The sequence below is a fragment of the Canis lupus genome, chromosome 3 (assembly GCF_003254725.2).
Source record: "Canis lupus dingo isolate Sandy chromosome 3, ASM325472v2, whole genome shotgun sequence".
NCBI lineage: Eukaryota > Metazoa > Chordata > Mammalia > Carnivora > Canidae > Canis > Canis lupus.
This window is the reverse complement of record NC_064245.1, coordinates 39,466,826-39,473,558: the sequence shown is the minus strand read 5'-3', so window position 1 is coordinate 39,473,558 and position 6,733 is coordinate 39,466,826. Positions and strand designations below refer to the sequence as shown.

The 6,733-nt window shown below is 43.9% G+C and overlaps 1 pseudogene; it reads right to left on the bottom strand.

Moving 5' to 3' along the window:
- Nucleotides 1–5,251: 5,251 nt before the first annotated feature.
- LOC112653532 (glyceraldehyde-3-phosphate dehydrogenase-like) lies at nt 5,252–6,202 on the bottom strand (annotated as a pseudogene).
- Nucleotides 6,203–6,733: the final 531 nt, after the last annotated feature.

Here is a 6,733-nt window from a genome sequence, read left to right as displayed (position 1 = left end):
CGGAGGAGAGTATTCTCTGCATAAATCAGGGGTCTCTCTGTCTCTCTCTCTGTCTCTGTCTCTCTCTCTGTCTCTGTCTCTCTCTCTCTCTCATGGGCGCATTAGAGATGTTACACACACAAATTCTTTCATTCTCATGGAGCCCCACAAACTGGGCAGGAAATGGGGAGGATTTGATTCAGGTGCACTGCGATTATTTATTCCCTGCAGATCTCCAGAAAAAGCTGTCCAGTCTGATTCAACCAACCAACCAGCTATTTTTGAAAACTGCTTAACAATTGTTGACTGTGTAACACCAGTTTCTGTGTACTCATCAACAGGTGGGAGCAAATGAGGGCACACAACCCACCGTTAAGTGCAGATGCTCCCTGGAGTGTTTGAACTTGGGCTAAGGCCCCAGAGCTGGGGACAACAGGAAGGAAGCACCTCCCATATTTCAAAAGAGCACCAAACACCTACCAGAAATCCATTCTGGGATTTGCTAAGTCTACACTGGTTTTGCAGCCCTTGCCCCAGTAGCACCAGCCAACAACTACAGAAAATTGAGAGAAATGGGGTCAGGGAGGGATTTGATGGGAGTGATGGGTGTCATCACCTGGTGAGGGGTGCTGAGAAGAGTCCCTCAAACCATATCACGTGGTGCCAACAGTCGCCCTTTAGAGATCAGGGTGCTTGCCAAAAGGGCAGATGGTCATTGCATTTTCTGGTCAAATGTTTGCTTTCTGGGTGCAATTAATCAAGCTGTACCTGGTGGACGATTTTCTGATATATTTGGTAAGTGTGCCTTAGTAACTGAAAATGGAAATGAGCAGAGGAAATACCCACTTCTCTATTAGAAAACTCCAAGGTTGAGAGATTGGCTGGACCAGCCCATGATTGCAGAGTGAGGGCAGTGGGCAGTGGTGGGACAGCCCACGCTCATGGGTATGGTGGGGTATTGTGGGTAGCCACAGAAGATGTCTAGTTCTAGCAATCTTGATGGTGCCTTGTCCCAGGGAGTGGTCTGCTGGGACAAAGGGGCTCAGAAGGGCCCATCAGGGGCAGGGGGTAAGGGAAGTGTGTTCGTTGGTCAAGGTCCCAGCAGAAATTCACCCTAGATGGTTAGCATGAAGAGATTTGTACAAATAGCGTTTACTAAGGTAAAATTTATGTAAAATGACATTCATCCTTTCTAGATATACCATTTAATGAGTTTTCCCAAATGTTTAAAGTTGTATAACCACCACCAGAAACATAGTATAGAACATTTATATTACCCCAAAGAGTTCCCTCATGCTCCTCTGCATCCACTCTCCTTCTTTTACCTCTGGTTTCTGGCTACCACTAGCAGATGTTCTATTTTTAGAGTTTTGCCTTGCTGGAAGACCACATAAATGATGTCATAGAGTATGTAGGCTTTTGTATCCAGCTTCTTTCACCTGGAATAATGTTTTTGAGATCTATTCATGTTGCTGCATATGTCAGTAGTTTGTTCCCCAAGTTTTAGTCAGTGGATAGCATCCCATTGTATGGACATAACTTTGCTTACCAATTCACTTGTTGAAGGACATTCTAATTGTTTCTACTTTTGGTGATTATGAGTAACATGGCTATAAATATTCACATACAGGTCTTTGTGCATATGTATGTTTTCATTTCTTGTGTATAAATATCTAGGAGTGGAAATTCTGGCTCATAAGGTAAGTGTATGTTTAGCTTTCTAAGAAACTGGCCAATTTTTTTCCCCAAAGCTGTTGCACATTTTGTATTCTTGTCAGTACTGTATGAGAGTTCCATTTCTTCCTCATGCTTGTCAGCACTTAGTATTGTCAGTATTTTGAATTTTAGGCATTCTAGCAGGTGTGTAGTAGTATTTCATGAGGTTTTAATTCACATTTCCCTAGTGACTAATGATGTGGAGTATCCTTTCACGTGCTTATTTGCCATCCACATCTTTGGTGAAATATCTGTTCAAATATTTTGCCAATTTTTGAGTTGCTTATCTTCTTATTGAATTAAAAAATTCTTTACATAATTTAAATACTACAAGTCCTTTGTCAGATATATACTCTGCAAACATTTTTTCCCAGTTTGTACCTTGTCTCTTCATTTTTCTAAGTGTCTTTTAAAGAACAAAAGTCTCACAATTTTTATGAAGCCCCATTTATCAATCTTTTTTCTTTTGTACTTGGTGCTTTTTGTGTTGTAGCCAATAAATCTATGCCTGATGCAACTTCACACAGGTATTTCCCTGTCTTTCCTTCTCAAAGCTTCATAGTTTTAGCTCTTACATTTAGGTCTACAATCCATTTGAAGTTAATTCTAAAATATAGTGTGAGGTGAGGGATGATATTAATTCCAAATGGATATCCAATTGTTATGACACCATTTGCTGAAAAGAATGAAGAGTCCTTTTTTATTGTAGAATAAAATACTTGCAGAAAAGCACATATAAGTGTATAGTTCAATGAATTTTCACAAACTGAACAGACTTGCATTATCAACCCTTAAATCAGGAAACAGACCATTTCTAGCTCCCCATAAGCCCCTTCTGATTCCCTTCCAGTCACTATGCACTAGTCCCATCCTATACTTAATAACCACTACCTGGGGCAGCCCGGGTGGCTCAGCGGTTTAGCGCTGCCTTCAAACGGGGGTGTGATCCTGAAGTCCTGGGATCAAGTCCTGCGTCGGGCTCCCTGCATGGAGCCTGCTTCTCCCTCTGCCTGTGTCTCTGCCTCTCTCTCTCTCTCTGTGTCTCTCATGAATAAATAAATAAAATCTTAAAAAAAAATAACCACTATCCTAACTTCCAACAGCTAAGATTAGTTTGCCTGTTTTTAAACTTTGTATAAATGTATTTATATACAACATCTTGTTTTAATCTATATTCTTTCACTCAACATTGTGTTTGGGTTTTTATAAGGAGAGTTTTTTTTTTTAAGATTTATTTATTTATTTTGAAAGAGAGAGAGCACAAGGAGAGGGGCAGAGGGAGAGAAGAAAAAGAATCTCAAGCAGACTTCCTGCTCAGTGGGGAGTCCAACATAGGGCTCAATCACTCCACCCATGCAACCATGACCTGAGGCAAAATCAAGAGTCAGAGGTTTCACCAACTGAGCCACCCAGGCACCTCTACTCAACATTATATTTATAAGAATCATACATGTTGTTGCCTACCATTATACATCACTGACTCTCACTGCTGTGCTGTATTCCACTGAATGACTGTATCACAATTTATTTATCCATTCTTTTGTTAATATTCATGTGTGTAGTGTCCATGTTGGGGCTTTTATGAAGAATGAACATACATTTTAATTGAGTGTATTTCTAGGAATGGAACTCCTGGGGTATATGTTTTGTGTAGTTCAATTTTATCAAACACACCAAAGACTCTTCCAAGTCTTTACACCCCTCTAGCAGTGTAGGAGAGTTCTAGTTGCTTCACATCCTCCATAGCACTTGGATTTTCCACCGTTTTTATTTTATTTTACTCTAGTGAGTATGCAGTGATATCACATTGCAGTTTTTCATCTGCAATTTCCTGATGACTAACGAAGTTAAACTCCTTTCTCTGTGTTTATGAAACACATGAAAGAGAATATTTTGATATGTTCTTTTGTAAAGTGTCTATTCAAGTGTTGTGTTTATTTTTACATTAGGTCATATCTTTTTCTTATTGGTGTGGAGGGGTTAAGTATGTATTCTGTATACAAGTCCTTTGTGAGAATTCTATTTTGCTGATAGCTATTTCCAATATCTCACTCCATGTGTATTTTTTGAAGAATTTTTCTGCCTGAAGGCACTATTTCAGGTGGGTTCTTGGGCACCTGGGGCTAGTGACAGCAGGGAGCTGTTCCTGCTCTGAGGATGAAGTTCAAGGGGATGAAATTGTATTACTTGAGCCCAGGGAGGGCTGGATCTGGGGAGGTGGGGCAGCTCAGCTGGAGTTATGGTCATGAGGGCCACACTACTGCCAGGTGCAGGCCTGCAGCAAGGATGAGTAGGAAATCCCCCTCTCCTCTCACTTTCCTTTCTCCTGATGGGGCTTCCATTAGGTGAACCCAGAAATCAAAAAGGAAACCCAAAAGGTGTCATCCTCAGGAGTCAGCCTCTGGATCACAGAGGAAGACAGAGAAGGAAGAGGCATGATCAGGGCCAGGGGGTGCCGTGGAGATTAACCAGCAAAGAGAAGGTACGAGAGACTGCCCAAAGACTGTATCTCTCAGGTTAAGACACTATGCAGTGTGTATGTCCCCAGGGAGCCTCAAAAGAATCCGCAAAATGTGCTCCTTGAGAAAGCCAGCATTTGGAGGATTGCCATGTGGGAATCTGGCAGCAGAACTAGTTAGGTGAAAAAGAAAAAAGATTTTTTGCTCCCTTCCTAGATTAATCTTCTACTTCCTTTGCCCCAAGCCTAGAGGAGCCAGGAAAGGGAGAGGAAGGGAGAGAGAAAACTCCTGAAAGGACACCCGATGACCCTCCCTACTGCCTGGCTGGGCCAGAGCAGAGCTGGGCTTGGATGTGAGATTCAAATTTTGATTGAGACTGGACTGACTGAATACCTGAAAGCGAGTCATCTTTATAGAAACAAGACTTATTCCTACCATTAAAAATGCCTGGAAAGCTGAGGTGGGTTGGCTCACTAAGATGTCAAAAGAACTTGCCTGAAGGACAGGGTGGAAGAAAGATCAAGCCACTTCCTGTTTGTTCCTCACTGGTTCAGACTGTTCAACAGAATACTTTGGTTTTTTTTTTTAAAAGATTATTTATTTATTTATTTATTTATTTATTTATTTATGAGAGACACACAGAGAGAGGCAGAGACAAAGGCAGAGAGAGAAGCAGACTCCCTGTTGAAGTCTGATGCTGAACTCAATCCCAGACTCAGGGATCATGACCTGAGCCAAAGGCAGATACTCAACCACTGAGCCACCTAGGTGCCCCAACAGGACAGTTTTATTTATTTATTTATTTATTTATTTATTTATTTATTTATTTAGGCTGGTTATGGTATACTTTATTGATGGTACATGACAAGGTAGGGCTTCCCAAGCCTCTCCCCTTCCTCGGGGTCTGGGATGTAAATTGGAGGTCAGGAGATTCTCAGTGTGCTGGGGGATTAAGTTGGGGCAGGGACTTCCCAGCAGCTGAGGGCCTCTCTCTTCCTTTTGTTCTTGCTGGGGCTGGTGGTCCAGGAGGCTCTTACTCCTTGGAGGCCATGTGGACCATGAGGTCTACCCTCCGGTTGCTGTAGCCGAATTCATTGTCACACCAGCTTGACATGAGCTTGACACATGAGCTTGACAAAGTGGTCATTGAGGGCAATGCCAGCCCTGGCGTCGAAGGTGGAGGAGTAAGTGTCACTGTTGAAGTCAGAGGAGACAACCTGGTTCTCAGTGTAGTCCAGGATGCCCTTGAGGGGGCCCTCCAATGCCTGCTTTACCTATTCTTGATGTCGTCCTATTTGACAGCTTTCTCCAGGCAGCAGGTCAGATCCACAACTGACATGTTGGGGGTGGGGACATGGAAGGCCATGCCAGTGAGCTTCTGGTTCAGCTCAGGGATGACCTTGCCCACAGCCTTGGTGGCGCCCGTGGAAACAGGGATGATGTTCTGGGCAGCCCCTTGGCTGCCATGCCATAGCTTCCCAGAGGGACCATCCATGGTCTTCTGGGTGGCAGTGATGGCATGGATGGTGGTCATGAGGCCTTCCACAATGCCGAAGTGGTCATGGATGACTTTGGCCAGAGGAGCCAAGCAGTTGGTGGTGGAGGAGGCGTTGCTGACAATCTTGAGGGAGTTGTCATACTTCTCGTGGTTCACGCCCATCACAAACATGGGGGCATCAGCAGAAGGAGCAGAAATGATGACCCTCTTGGCCCTGCCCTTCAAGTGAGCCCCAGCCTTCTCCATGGTGGTGAAGACCCCAGTGGACTCCACAACATACTCAGCACCAGCATCACCCCATTTGATGTTGGTGGGATCTTGCTCCTGGAAGATGGAGATGGACTTCCCATTGATGACAAGTTTCCCGTTCTCAGCCTTGACTGCCGTGGAATTTGCGGTGGGTAGCATCATACTGGAACATGTACACCATGTAGTTGAGGTCAATGAAGGGGTCATTGATGGCGACAATATCTACTTTGCCAGAGTTAAAAGCAGCCCTGGTGACCAGGTGCCCAATATGACCAAATCCATTCACTCCAACCTTCACCATCAGTGTCTTGGGGACGCTGCTGGCACTACACCAGAAGATGCAGCTATCTGTCGAACCGGGAGGAGCAGCGAGCCAGGACAGTTTTTTTTTTTTTTTTAATTTTTATTTATTTATGATAGTCACAGAGAGAGAGAGAGAGAGAGAGAGAGAGAGAGAGAGAGGCAGAGACACAGGCAGAGGGAGAAGCAGGCTCCATGCACCGGGAGCCCGACGTGGGATTCGATCCCGGGTCTTCAGGATCGCGCCCTGGGCCAAAGGCAGGCGCCAAACCGCTCCGCCACCCAGGGATCCCAGGACAGTTTTAAATAGCTTAAATCTGTCTGTCTTTTGCGACAGGCTTGAGGCCACCTACTTTTCATGCGTTGTCTTCTTAACATTCACAATCACCCTGTGGGTCAATACTAGTACAATCTCTGCTTTATAGATGTGAAAATTGAGTCATAGGGTTAGAAGGCCATAATTACCTGGTTTCAAGTCCAGCAAATCTGATTCCAGGATCCAAGCTAAATCTTTTTAAAATAAGACTATACT